Source organism: Rhyacophila brunnea, unplaced genomic scaffold, assembly GCF_057557595.1.
Source record: "Rhyacophila brunnea isolate RB1 unplaced genomic scaffold, BYU_Rbru_1.0 scaffold_13, whole genome shotgun sequence".
NCBI classification, from domain to species: Eukaryota; Metazoa; Arthropoda; class Insecta; order Trichoptera; family Rhyacophilidae; genus Rhyacophila; species Rhyacophila brunnea.
Genome location: NW_028232785.1, coordinates 22681015 through 22695574, shown reverse-complemented (window position 1 = coordinate 22695574; position 14560 = coordinate 22681015). Strand labels below are relative to the sequence as shown.

At 38.9% G+C, this 14560-nt stretch overlaps 1 long non-coding RNA gene across 1 annotated transcript; it reads left to right on the top strand.

Annotated features, from left to right (window-relative positions):
* Window positions 1–3294: 3294 nt before the first annotated feature.
* Window positions 3295–13626, top strand: LOC147076943 (uncharacterized). The gene is made up of 4 exons (XR_015069738.1): window positions 3295–3488; window positions 5484–5608; window positions 11313–11468; window positions 12244–13626. It is a non-coding gene; the product is annotated as an uncharacterized LOC147076943 (long non-coding RNA).
* The last annotated feature ends 934 nt before the right edge of the window (window positions 13627–14560 follow it).

The window sequence follows — 14560 nt, the reverse complement described above, 5'->3', positions numbered from 1 at the left end:
TATTTCTGTTGCTCCGAACGAAGTCATTTGGAAGCATGAATTGAATGTGCGAATGGACTTTAGGAACAGGTTTGAATCTGGAACCGTGCCGATGAGCAAGCCGTTCAATGGTTCTGGTGGTATCTCAATTTCTGGTAGTTGCACTTTTCCTGATGCGCAACACATCCCGGCTGACTCATGTTTGAATTTGAGCGCATGACAATGGGGACATTCTTTGTCCTTAGCACCAATCAGCACTTTCGGATGAGCGGAATATTCAATATCTGGCTCGTACTCAAATGCGAGACGAAGGAACGAAGCGGATGTAAATGTTCGATGTACTTGTTGGCGTTGTCGGTCATTTGCTCTGCGTGTGTTAACTACGAAACGGCGCGCTTGGCTCCGTTCCAATTGTCGTTGTTGATTTCGTTCAGCTCGTACCTCTTGTGATTGAGATGCACGCAATTGCGACATGCTTACACGCACATTTTTGTTATCTTGTTGGATTTGTTCGCCTGTTCTTTCTGCTCTACTATTTCGCATGTTTGTTGCTTTATTCGTTTGACGGCCCAAATGGCCCCCCTTGCGTCTTGCTGGCATTGTGACTTTGATACACGCACATAAAAATAGATAAATTAAAATAAATCGTACAAAATTTTGCACGCACTGCGTTGTGATATGCCGAATGAAATGTCAAAATGACTTCTCTTGAATTCTTCTCGGACGTAGCGCCATCTGTCATTCAACAACATAAATAATTTCGTTCTGTTTGAAATACGAACGACGGTTAAATTTGTTCATACAAAAATAATAAAATCGCGATTAAAAAATGGGAGGGTGGGGGTAGGAGAATGAAAATTTGGGGTTATAAGTATTTTTATATGCCAAATAATAAAAAAAATACAAAAAAAAAATTGTCAAAAAAATAAAAGAAAAATTTTCTGGATAGAGATACCCTAATCACCTAGCGGTATGAAATATACTTGTTGACCTATTTTCATACCTAACAAATATACTTAAAATAATTCATAAAAATCGGTCGAGCCATTTCGGAGGAGTTCGACCACAAACATCGTGACACGAGATTTTTATATATATAGAGACAAGTAATCACACAAAATGATTCATGCAAACAGGTTAGTTACGTGAAGAGTCACAAAATGATAAATTCTGGTGTTCAAAAGACATATCAATGTGATAACTGTATAAACCTATTATCACCTTATTATCTGAAAAGACACCAAAGACTCGTGCCGGTAAAAGGCCAATTACTCACTTCACCATGTTCGATCTTGAGAGGATAATATGGGTCTCCACAGAGTGGAGATTGTATTAACAGATATATTTCACGAGATTCGTGCCAATGTGCTTAGTCAATAATATGTAGAATGTTACATTCTCAAATCTTTTGAATTATTCGGTGAATAAAATCAATTCTTTACTTTAATTAAAATTAGGCTCATGCAAAGAGATTGAAGACTGGTCCAATCTCTTTGGGCTCATGACACTTCACGTTTAAAAATATATTAGTAGATTTTACTTTTGGCTGCCTACATAAAATTGACGAGGAAGAATCTGTTCAAAGCTATTTATAATTAAATTTTCTAATAATTAAATGCCTGTTTTGATTCGGCAATGATTTATTAATCTCTATAGAGGTAGAAGTGGTATAACGATATATACGTAACGTAATACCTGGTAGTCCCAGAAGTACCCGACCTGACGTATAGATAACTGTTGTTGCTTGAAAATAATGACCATGATAGAAAGTACCAACCTTATAAAGCCTAAGTTTGAAGTTTGACAATGCTACGTTGTTCAGTAATTATTTGTCAGCCATCAACAGTGAACGCTCTCAGTGAATTTGTAAACATGGAAAAAATTGGTCATAGTTATGTGTTACAATACTTTCATTTGAAAGGCTTCAGTCCAACCAATATCAAAGCGGCGCTAGATTCTATTCTGGGGGTGTCTGCTCCTTTGTTTACAACAGTAACATATTATTGGATGGCTGAGCTGGACGCCCACGGTGGCCGCGCGGCATAAGCGTTGGACTATCATGCCGTGGGTCCCAGGTTCGAATCCTGGGTCTGGCAAGTACACATATAGTTTTTTAATGTGGGTCAGGGTATGGACCTAATAGGTTGAGCAAGTGGCTGACAGCCGTTTCTCGTAAAAACAAAGTCTGTTAATACAAACCTCTACTCTGTGGAGGCCCATATGATCCTATTAGGATCGGACATGGTCGAAGAAGAAGAAGAGTTTAAACAAGCTCGGACGAGCTGCCAAGACGAACATCGCAGTGGTCGACCGAATGAGGTGACCACGCCAGAAATGGTGACGAAAATCCACAAAATGGTATTGGATGAACGTCGACTGAAATTGCGAGAGCTAGCAAACATGGTAGGCATTTCAAAAAGTGCTGTACATCACATATTGACTGAAAATTTGGACAAGCGAAAGGTGTGCGCAAGGTGGGTGCCGCGATAACTCACAATGGAACAAAAACAGCATCGTGAGTATGTTTCAATCGAGTGTTTGGCGAAGTTTCACAGCAATAAAGCAGAGTTTTTGCGTCTATTCATAACCATGGGTGAAACATGGGTCCATCACTTCACACCTGAAACAAAAAAAACAGTCAAAACAATCGACTGAAAGGGGAGAATCGGCTCCAAAGAAGGCGAAAACAGTTTCATCTGCAGGCAAGGTCATGGCGTCAGTTTTTTGGGATACGGGTGGGGTAATTTTCATTGATTATCTTCAGAAAGAAAATCAATCAACGGCGTGTATTATGGATACTTATTGCAGCGTTTGAGTGATGAAATCAAGAAAAAACAACCGCGTTTGGCGAAAAAGAAAGTTCCATTTCATCAGGACAATTCATAAGTCCACACATCCGTTATCGTGATGGCCAAAATCAATGAGTTAAAGTTCGAATTGCTTCCTCACGCACCCTATTCACCAGATTTAGCCCCCTCGGATTATTTTCTATTTCCAAACTTCAAAAAATTGCTCGGTGGTAAAAGATTTGGCAACAATGAAGAGGTGGAGTCTGCGGTTAATGGCTATTTTGAGGAGCTCGACGATTCTCACTATAAACAGGTATCGAAGCTATTGAATATCACTGGTAAAGTGTATCGACCCAAAAGAAGACTACGTAGAGAAATAAAAATATTTTTTCCCAAATTTTTTGTGTTTTCTTTGGTAGGTAGGTCGGGTACTTCTGGGACTACCTCGTACAAATTAGTAACGATCCAAGTATCGGTCAAAAAGTATTGATATTGATACATCTCGACAGCCCTAGTAAGTATTAGATGTCACGGAAGAAAGTAATCTAATTAATTTACCATATATTCTCGATTTAAACACGTAAAATGGATGTCAAACGTGAATCAGATGAAGCCAAATCCGTGGCAGAATCGCAGCATTGGTTTGAGGTACCCACAGAGTCTCCAAACAACCCAGACGTAAAGGAAGAGAATCCCGACAATGACAGATGCATATTTGAGGTTAGTTGTATCGTTATCGAACTATAATAGGTACATTATAAAGCTTATCTAATCGATGGTAATCAAAATGTATGAATGTTTGTGAAACAGGACTCATGCTCTACTGTTAAAATTGGGTGCAAATCATTTTGCATTGCTGAAGCGTTTTTAGCATAGGTAGGGACCTACTTCAGTGCATCTATTCTATACACAAGACTGTAATCGATAGCTCTCGAGGGTACCTAGTTTATAATATTTATATATTGAGGTATTATTAAAATTGTTACAATAAGTAAGCCATCAAAACTGTCTTCTTCTTCTTCTTCCACGGCGCCACATCCCGGGGTGGGATTTGGCCTCCTCCACAACCGCTCTCCACTCACTCCGGTCTCTCGCCACACTTCTCCAGTTACCGGGTCTTCCTATATGAAGCCAGTCCACTTCTACGGCGTCAGCCCATCTCCTTCTTGGACGGCCTCTGGGTCTCTTCCGTTGGGGTAACCACTTCGTCATGATCCTTGGCGCTCTAACTTCAGGCATTCTCTCCACATGTCCCGCCCATCGTAGTCTTTGGGACTTACAGTATCTTATGACTGTTTGCTGTTCAATCAGCTCTTCCAACTCGTGGTTCATTTTTATTCTGTAGTTCCCATTTTCCAACGTGGGTCCAAAGATTTTGCGGAGTATTTTGCGCTCGAAGACAGCTAATTTGTTTTCCACGTTTTTAGTTAAGCACCAAGTCTCACAGCCATAAGTGACCACTGGCCTTATAATTGTTTTATAAATTAGAAGTTTACTTCTTTGGCCTAGAATTTTCGACCCCACCAGTCGCTTGCAGGCATGCCGGCATTTATTCCCGGAGATAAGCCGGATTTTTATATGGATATATATGGATATGGATCCGAGATACGTGAACTTGTCCACCTCTTCATATGCATGCTGTCCTATGTCTATATTCTGCAGCGGTACCTGATCGCGTGTGCTGACCATATATTTAGTTTTTGACTGGTTTATTTGCAGCCCAGCGTTTTCTGCTTTTATTTTCATAGTGCCACCATGGTCGATCATCCTCTATGGATCTGAAATTTGAAACTTGAATTTGAAACTGTCTATCTCGCTCTAAAAGTCAACACAGCCAAAAGACGTGCCGTTACTGCTGTTGTAACATATATACTGAGCAGTTTTTGACAGTTCAGACGGTTGACTTATTGGAACAATTATTAACTTGTGTCCGGAAACTTGTACGTATTACTTATGCAGTCTGCCGTATCGGAAACATATGGCCGTATAAACCGTCCAACTTTTTCGGTCATATTGTAGGTAACTACTGACATAAATTCATGTCTAAATAAAACACGGTTTTTGTCAGTTTACACTTTACAGGAAGACAGCAGCTAACAAATTTTGAAGATCGCTGATAGACTGCATTATTTGTTACGTTAGGTTAGGTTTTCATTCTTGAATTCATGAATTTAGCCCAAATCAGACATCACAATTGAATTAAGTACCTACTTAATGTTCATATTGAATTTAATAAAATTTGAGACCATATTATACGGTCATCTCTTTCCGATAGAAAGCTCACGGAAAACTGTGTTCGTACGATACATTAATACTGATATGTCTCTGAATTATAATTTCCTATATATTATGTTCTGACCGGGTTAATAATAATTGTGTATAATACAGATATACCGTTATATACTCATATAAACTAATCAAAAAGCCGGACCTCATATCTAAACTCCCCCGTCTGCTGCACGGCCATAAAACAAACCTTATAGGAACATCGATCCGATGTTGCATTAGAAGACCGCACACATCTACCGAGCGACAATCGCACGTAACGTCTTGAAACGTATTGATATTTGGATACGGCGACCGGCGAGCTGGTATAGGAATGACCAATTCGTAATTATTTGTATGAGTTCTGGCGTCTTCGAATATTACATATATAGTCTACAAATATTACTACTTTTGAGAAATACTCTCTTTGACATATTGTTTTATTTTTAGAATCCTCCAGTCAACGAGATATATATATCAAATCTAAGAACATTTTTAAACTAGTTGAAATCAAAGAAGAACCCTTTAGCCCCCAACCTGGAAGTTCTTGCTCGAAGTTCACTTCAGTAAATAGGGTAAGTCATCATCATCATCAGGGGCGCGACAACCCGGTGTGGGTCCTGGCCTCCTCCAACAGCTCCCTACACCTGTCCCTATCCAGTGTGGCCGCTTTCCAATTTGGTACCCCCAGAATACGGCAGTCACTGGCAGCTCCATCTAACCAGCGAATCTTTGGCCTCCCTCTTCTTCTACGTCCTATTGGATTGCTGGACATCACTCTCTTTGCCGGTTCATTGTCATTCATACGGTGCACATGACCTAGCCATCGCAGTCTCCCAATCTTAATTGATTGAACTGCGCTGCAATCTTCGTACAGTCCGTAGAGTTCAGCATTATATCTTCTCCTCCAATTGGTGCCATCCCTGATCGGTCCATATATACGGCGGAGAATTTTTCTTTCAAAGATGTTTAGGGCTCGTTCATTTCGCAGAGTTAATGTCCAGGTTTCCGATGCGTAGGTGAGCACTGGCTTTACAAGTGTCTTGTAAAGAGTGCTTTTAGTTCGACTAGATAGTAAGCGGGACTTAAAATGTCTTAACAGACCAAAGTAGCATTTATTCGCAGACATGATTCTCTTGTTGATTTCTTCTGTAATATCATTATTTCGAGTTACAAGAGATCCAAGGTATATGAAACTGTCGACCGTATCAAACTTGTATGCACCAGTATCTAACTTTGGTGCGACTTCTCGTGGTGTGACATAGACAGGCATGTATTTAGTTTTTGCCTCGTTTATTTGTAAACCCATTCTTTTGGCAGAGGCTTCTAGTGCTGTGAATGCCTTTTTCAGCGCCAATTCTGATATGGCAATGATGTCGATATCATCGGCATACGCCAGCAGCTGCACAGGCTTAGTAAATATCGTGCCGCTGCTACGGGCATCAATCTTTGCATCCCGTATCGCCTTTTCTAGCGCAATATTGAAAAGAAGGCATGCCAGAGCGTCACCTTGCCTTAGGCCATTCAGTGATACAAATGGCTCGGATATTTCCGCTTGAAGCTTTACCCGGAATTGTACTGGTGTCATTGTCATCTCTACAAGTTTAATTATTTTCGTCGTAATTTCAAATTTTCGCATTGCTTCGTATACCTGGTATCGATTAATGCTATCATAAGCTGCCTTAAAATCGATGAACAGGTGATACGTGTTAATATTGAATTCAGTGGTCTTTTCTAGAATCTGCCTTAGAGTGAATATTTGAGTAACACATGATCTCCCTCGTCGAAAGCCTCCTTGGTAGTGCCCGAGTATTCCTTCTACAATGGGTTCCAGCCGCTGGAATATCAGAATCAAAACAACAGTTTATATGCAGAGTTAAGGAGTGTCACCCCTCTGTAGTTACTACAATCTAGTTGGTCTCCTTTCTTGTGCAGGGGACAAATCAGCCCATCCTTCCACTCTTCTGGCATGTTTTCTGAAGTCCATACTTGGTGGATTAGGCTATGTAAATGTTTGAGCAGGCTTTCTCCCCCACATTTTATTAATTCACTCTGGAGGTTATCTATTCCAGGCGATTTGTTTGTTTTTAACCTTGACATGGCACCTTTTACCTCATTTAATGTATGTGGTTCTTCGTTATCATCCATGCCACTTTGTACTGATTCCTGGTCTTGAGTATTAATGTTAGTGTTGCCGGCATCATTATGGGGGGTATTTAAATGTTGATCAAAGAAACCCACCCACCGGGCAAGAATACGGTGCTTTTCTGTGAGTATCATGCCATTGTCATCCTTGCATATTGTGATACGAGGCTTGAAACCCTTCCTAACATTATTTATCTTTCTATAGAACAGCCGACTTTCTTGGGCTTTATAGTGTTCTTGGAGTAGGATCATTTCCTTTTTTAAATAATCACGTTTCTTTTTCTTGTGTAGTTTCTTTTCTTCACGCCGGCGCTTTTTATGCTCATCGTCTGATGCCCGTGTTTTCTTCTGTAGCATCATTAAGTAAGCCTCATTCTTTCTCGTAGTGACTTCGCGGCAATCTTCGTCAAACCATTCTGAACGTTCACCTGTTTTTCGGCGTCCTAAGGTATCATTAGCTGAGGATACTATGGCAGTCTTGCACTCTTCCCAGTGTTGATTCACCTCTTCATGGTCTCCAACCTCAACATTGTCGCTCAGGTGAGTGTTCAAGCTCTCCTGGTACCGAGCCAGTTCCTGCAGAATCTTCAGTTTCTCTGTGTCAAAGGGTTTTGCTTTTGCTCCCATTTCCTTTTTGGTGTTCGAGATCTTTGCTCTAACTTTAACACTAGGAAATGATCTGAGTCTACATTAGCCCCTCTGTATGTCCGGACGCTCATTGGATCCGATCTGTGCCTGTTGTCTATCAAAATATGGTCTATTTGGTTTATTGTGCACCCATCCGGGGATTTCCAAGTTTCCTTATATATATCCTTACGGGGAAACATTGTGCTACCAATAACCATATTTAGTGACGCTGCACAGTTAATTAATCGGGTACCATTGTCATTACTTTCATTGTGAAGACTTTGTTTTCCGACAATGGCAGTGTAGATCTCCTCCCGTCCTATTTTGGCATTTAGATCACCGAGTATTATTTTGACATCGTGATTTGGGCAACTGTTGTACGTGCTTTCTAACGCATCGTAGAAGTCCTCTTTTTCCTCATCCGACTTATCCTCTGTAGGGGCATGTACACTTATAAATGAGTAATTGAAGAAACTTCCTTTAATTCGCAGTCGCATGATCCTTGGGTTGACTGGTTCGAACCCAATAATTAAATGTTTCACTCGTTTGCTTACGATGAATCCAGTCCCAAAGTGATGTTCACTATCATGGCAGCTATAGAGTATAGTACAGTCTCGTTTCTCCATCACTCCTTGACCTATCCATCGCATCTCCTGTAGGGCCGTAATATCACATTGGTATTTTATGAGTTGTTCTGTAAGGAGTTTAAGTGCTCCTGGTCGATAGAGTGATAATGTATTCCATGTTCCAAATCGTATTTCCTTAAAGCGTTTGCCAGGTTGTCTGAGTTTAGTGTCCGGTTTCCGAGGCTGTTGGTGTGGTTTCGTAACAATGTGTTTTTTACGGGTTGTAAGCCCCACGCCCAACCCCCTTTTCGGAGGGCCATTTCTTCCTTCTCCGTTTGCCCTGACTACACCTTCCACCAGGGTTGACTACCTGATCTTAGGTGTAGTTGCTCAGGTTTCCAGGGTTCACCACGTGGAGGTAGAGATAGGAATTGAGTAGGAGAGGCTATGTGACACTATCAGGATACAGTGTCGTGCGGTACGCATTCACTACCCCGTTAGACCCTTAGAGTTAGAGTTAAATAGGGTAAGTGCTCCTTATTTATCCCAATTCCATTGATTACAAGTTTTATGAGTTTGAACTTGATGTTTACCCTTATCAATTAATTAGATACTGACGTCACCAGATTTGCAGCTTAGCTCGGTCTGTAACCCGGGGTCATGAATGGAAGCCAAGAATATATGAGCCGGTGGAGCTTAGTTGTAGCACCACTAATTCTTCCTAATTACAACTATGAATTGTCTTTTCCAACTGTATTAGTATCGTCGAAAGTTAACACATATGTTCATAATTTATTAACTATAGTTATTTTTATAATATATAGTTAAGTAAACTTAAAGAAATATGCCACGAAATGCCATAAATTCTTGGACCGCTTCCTATAATTCTAAGACAAAAGATGGCAACACGGGAACAGATGTTTCCTCGTCAATTTTTTGTAGCTAGGCAGCCAAAAGTAAAACATTGATTAATATTTTCATAAAGAATGACGAATGTAAATCATCGATAAATGGCGTGTATGTATGGGTGACCGGACAAAACATAACATCCAGGGGTAAAATTAAACATTATTTTTTGTGGAATCTATTTATTAATTACATTTTAAACGAAAGACATATTATAATATAAATATTTAAAAAAAAAACAATTTTTAAGTGAAATCATCAAGGTATAATATATATTTTCATTTTTTTTACAATACCGTTATTTTGAAAATAATGCATTTTTTATGTATAGAGTATATAAAATTGTATAATGTAATCACTGCATTTTGGCCATTCGGCGTAAATACGTAAGTTTATCTGAAAGTCCACTGCAATAATCTCGATTAACATTTTGGCAATTTTGCAACTGCTAGATTTACCATAGGTAGGTTAACACTATATACTGTAAAACCATTTAAATGATTAACTTAGGGAAAATACAAGATATGGAACGGATTATAAAATGCATTTATTTTATGGCGCTTTGGAAATAATTTGTATCCGCAAACTATATATCAGGGTTTCCCAAACTATGTTCCGCCGAACCTGAATAGGTGTTCCGCGACCATTTGGAAAGGTTTTATACACTGCAATACATTTAAAGATCTTCTTCTAAGTAGAAGTAAAATAATTAAAGAGTCTACTTCATATTGAAAGGCGAGTGATGATCAATCTCCATTGATGTTTATGACCTAAAGTACCTAGGTCATGGCTCCCACAAGAGGGTGGGGTGAGACAGGCCTCTAGCTTGGCGGCCTGGGCTTACGGGGGGGGGGGGGGGGGGCGTGAGAGATCAACCAGCAAACACACATCACAAACATGCACTAATAGTAAAAAAAATCATAATATCAATAATATGTGATTTTGCCATAAAATTTTTGATTATTGTTGATATTTGACATGTACACAATTGTGCATATCAACATAAAAGTGGGTGTATTAAAAATACAAAAAATCGCAAATAATGCCGTTTATTTTACGTCGAACACCATTTGGAATATGCAACTGTAGATCATCACATTGCCTTTAACCTGAGCGATAAGTAGGGGCCCCGCCAAAGATCCTAGCCTGGGGCCCGCTTCGAGGTGTGGGGGCCATGATCTAGGTACAGGTGGAAAACCATCTTTTCTCACACCGTGGGCATGAAAAAGATGGGGTATATTGTTTTTACCTGACCGGCTGATCAGTCTTGTCAGTTTAATGACAGTTTCCAAAATTGACAGAACGATTAGCCGCGCTAATAGATAACCTAAAAAATAAACTAAGTGTTCCGTTAAAATTTCCTGGTTTGCGAAGTGTTCCATTGCAGAAAAAGTTTGGGAAACCCTACTATATATAATTGTATACAATTATCTTGTTTGTCCATATTCAACGGAAACCCTGATAAGGATTGAATTATCCATCCCTTTTTAATCCTGACAACCTTATGTTGCTAATAGATAGATTACAATACATATTCAAATAGGTAAAGCTTTATCTCTGCAGAATTAACAAACTGATTATTTCGTTGTATCTAGTCACCCAATCATTTTGAACATATTATATTGATTAAGATGAGATATTCTAAGCTTGCCGACATCACCGAGTTAAGTTTATTTGAGGCTTTCTAGCGATTCGTAATACAGAAATTAGGTACCTATATAATTTGATTAATTGTGGCATATTGAAAATCTGTGCAATTAAAAATCTATCAACATAATAGTGATAGGACAATTTCAATATTAAATTTATATTTTTCCTGAAAGGTCGTAGTTATATTTATCGTTGTTCTGTTTTGTCACTGTTCTGTTTTGTCACTGTTCTTTTTTGTCATGTTCTGTTTTGTCGTGTTCTGTTTTATGGTGGAACCCTCCTATGGAGCGTGAGGTCTATCTTTGATTTTATTTTCAGTTGGTGACTATGTCTATGTTTTTGCTTACTGCATGAAAAAACAATTAATCATTTCCGTGTTAAATAGGTACGTAAAATGGATGTCAAAATCGAACCAGATGTAAGCGAAACAGACGCGGAAAGGGAGAACAGATGCAATGTAGCCGGAGGGCACCCAAACAGTCCGGACACCAGCATTTATATAAAACAAGAGATTCCCGACACTGATAGTCTCGTATCTGAGGTTAGTTTTGTCCATTACCTACTTATATCAAACTATGATACGATTCAAAGGAAAGTCGCTCTACTGTAGGCGTGTCCAATGGTTGCGGAATTTGGTCGACCTCGCCATAAGCCCGAAAATTTGTGTCACATCCTTATTTTTTTACGTTTTTTAATGTATATACTGACATAAATCATGGCATCAAATAACGGCTCTCAACTAACTGTAATAGACACGTTTTTAAATCTATGATTCTCGGGTAAGAATAGATGCGAACAGCTTATTCGCTGAATTCGGTCGAAAAATATAGGGATACCTTATGATCTTATTTCTCACGTTTCCGAGGCCAAATGTCATCTCCGAAGGGCAAGGAGGACGCGGATGGTTTTAGGCATCTAAATCGGTAACCTTAAATAGGTACACAAATGAAAGATCGGAACTCTCTTCAAATACAAAAGTTCATGACATACCTACACAAGACAAGTCTCTTGACAAAGTAAATTGGAAAACGGGATATTTAACATCATGAGACAACGGTAATTATATGTGCACAATAAACCCAATCTCCAGTGCGACTTTGTGGGCATTTGCACTTGGAAAAGCAGCTCTCTACCTACCATACAAGACAAAGGATTATTGTATTTCCCTTAGAAAACTGTGGGTGGGTATATTCCGTCTTTCACCGTTTCGTGTTGTGTACATTCCATTTTAAAATTTCCAAGCGTACTGGTATTTATTCGTTATTAAAGATATCGTCTCACTAACTGATTATTCTTTGTAAATGGTTGTTTTTTAGTTTGTTCCTGGAGGCTCAGTAACGGCCAGCATTCCGAGTCTCAAATCGTTGTCGGAGAATACTGATGTTCATGATCCTTGGGAAGACCTACAGATTCATGAACAAGATATTAAAAAAGATGTCGAGGAACACATTGAATGGTTTGGAGATATAAACGCGATCAGTCGCACTGCTAAACGTGAATTTTTTCTATCGAATGTGACAAATCCTGAACTATTAGAAGCTGTTATTAAATTGGAAAAGAAATCGTTTCATAAAAATAATTTTGTATGCAGTATCTGTTTTGATTTTTTTCCATCGTTGGAACTAATGAAACTTCACAAATCATTACATGAAAACACATTAGTGAAAATGGGTAATTCCGTTTTAAGGCTGTTTAAATGTGAAGTATGCAATTACTCGTGTGCGAGGTCAGGTAACATGAAATCACACAAAATGACTCATTCTATTGAAAAGTCATTTAAATGTGAGGAATGCAATTACTCATGTGTGTGGCTATATAAAATGAAGGAACACAAAATGAAACATTCTGGTGAAAAGCCATTCAAGTGTGAGGAGTGCACTTATTCATGTGTAAGGTCAGGTACCATGAAATTGCATAAAATGACTCATTCTTGTGAAAAGCCAATAAAATGTGAGCTATGTAATTACTCATGTGTATCGACGGGTAGCATGAAATTTCATAAAATGGTTCATTCTGGTGAAAAGCCAATCAAGTGTGAGGAATGCAATTACTCATGTGCAAGGTCACATAACATGAAATTGCATAAAATGACTCATTCTGGAGAAAAAAGATTCCTATGTGGGGAGTGTAATTACTCCTGTGCACACTCAGGTAACATGAAATTTCATAAATTGACTCATTCTGGTGAAAAGCCATTCAAGTGTGGGGTATGCAATTACTCATGTGCAACGTCAGGTAGCATGAAATTGCATAAAATAATTCATTCTGGTGAAAAGCCATTCAAATGTGAGGAATGCAATTACTCAAGTGCAAGGTCAGGTGACATGAAAGTACACAAAATGACTCATTCTGGTGAAAAGCCATTCAATTGCGAGGAGTGCAATTACTCAAGTGCAAGGTCATGTCACATGAAATTGCATAAAATGACTCATTCCGGTGAAAAGCCATTTAAATGTAAGGTATGCAATTACTCGTGTGCACAATCAGGTAATTTGAAGAAACATCAAGAAACTCATTCTGTTAAAAAAGCCATATAAATGTTAGGTTTGCAATCTATCATGTGTGTCGCCAAGTTGCAAGTTCTTTTATTCAATATATTTTTTGATAGCGAAGTAAATTTCGCTCTTAATACCTATGTTAAGTTTATAATATAATTGTATTTATGTGTAATTAAAAAAAAAAAACTGACTACTTAACATAAACATTCCGCAGTTTTATTTTTGTCAACATCCCTAACATAATTTTACACGCTTGATTTTGTTTAAATTGTTTGAATCAGCGGTTTTCAAACTTTTTTAAATTTCCTGCATGGCGGTTTCTTTAAAAGTTGTTCGCTGTCTTGCGGACCGCTTTAATAAAAAAGAAAACCTATATTATTTTAAAGAAATAAGGGGCGCCAAATACATTGCACAAGGGTGCGACATACCTACGGCGCGGCACTGCTTATAGATTGTTGTGAATAAAACATGTATTACAATAAATTACAGAAAATATTACATATTGTTATGTATGTATTCAATTCAATCAATTCAACAAATTCATTCAATGTAGTTCAGTCACTTACTTTCTCTACCTGGAATAAATCAAAAACCCAAGAAATGTTACATCATCATCATCAGTCTGAATCTATCCACTGCTGGATGAAGGCCTCTTCAAGCTGTTTCCACTTCTCTCGGTCCTGTGCATTGCGTTGCCACGTACTTCCACAGACCTTCATCATTTCATCAATCCAGCGGCCTCTAGGTCTAACTTGCAGACGTTTTGTACTTCTTGGATACCACTGGATGACTAGGTTTGTCCAACGATTGTCTCTTCTTCGAGCTATGTGTCCAGCCCATCTCCATTTAAGGCTTTTAATAAACTCTATTACATCGCAAGCCCTTGTCTGCTTCCTTATCCACTCATTTCGCCTTTTGTCCTTTCGCGTTATGCCCAGCATGCACCCCTCCATACCACGTTGTGCTAGTCTAAGTTTCTGGATCTCTCTTTTACTTAGGGTCCATGTTTCACACGCATATGTGATCACGGGAGGCACACACAGGTTGAACACTTTGCCCCTTAGGCACAGTGGAAGTTCACTTTTGAAGATATTATTCAGGCGGCAAAAAGCACTCCAGTCTAGCTTTACTCCGC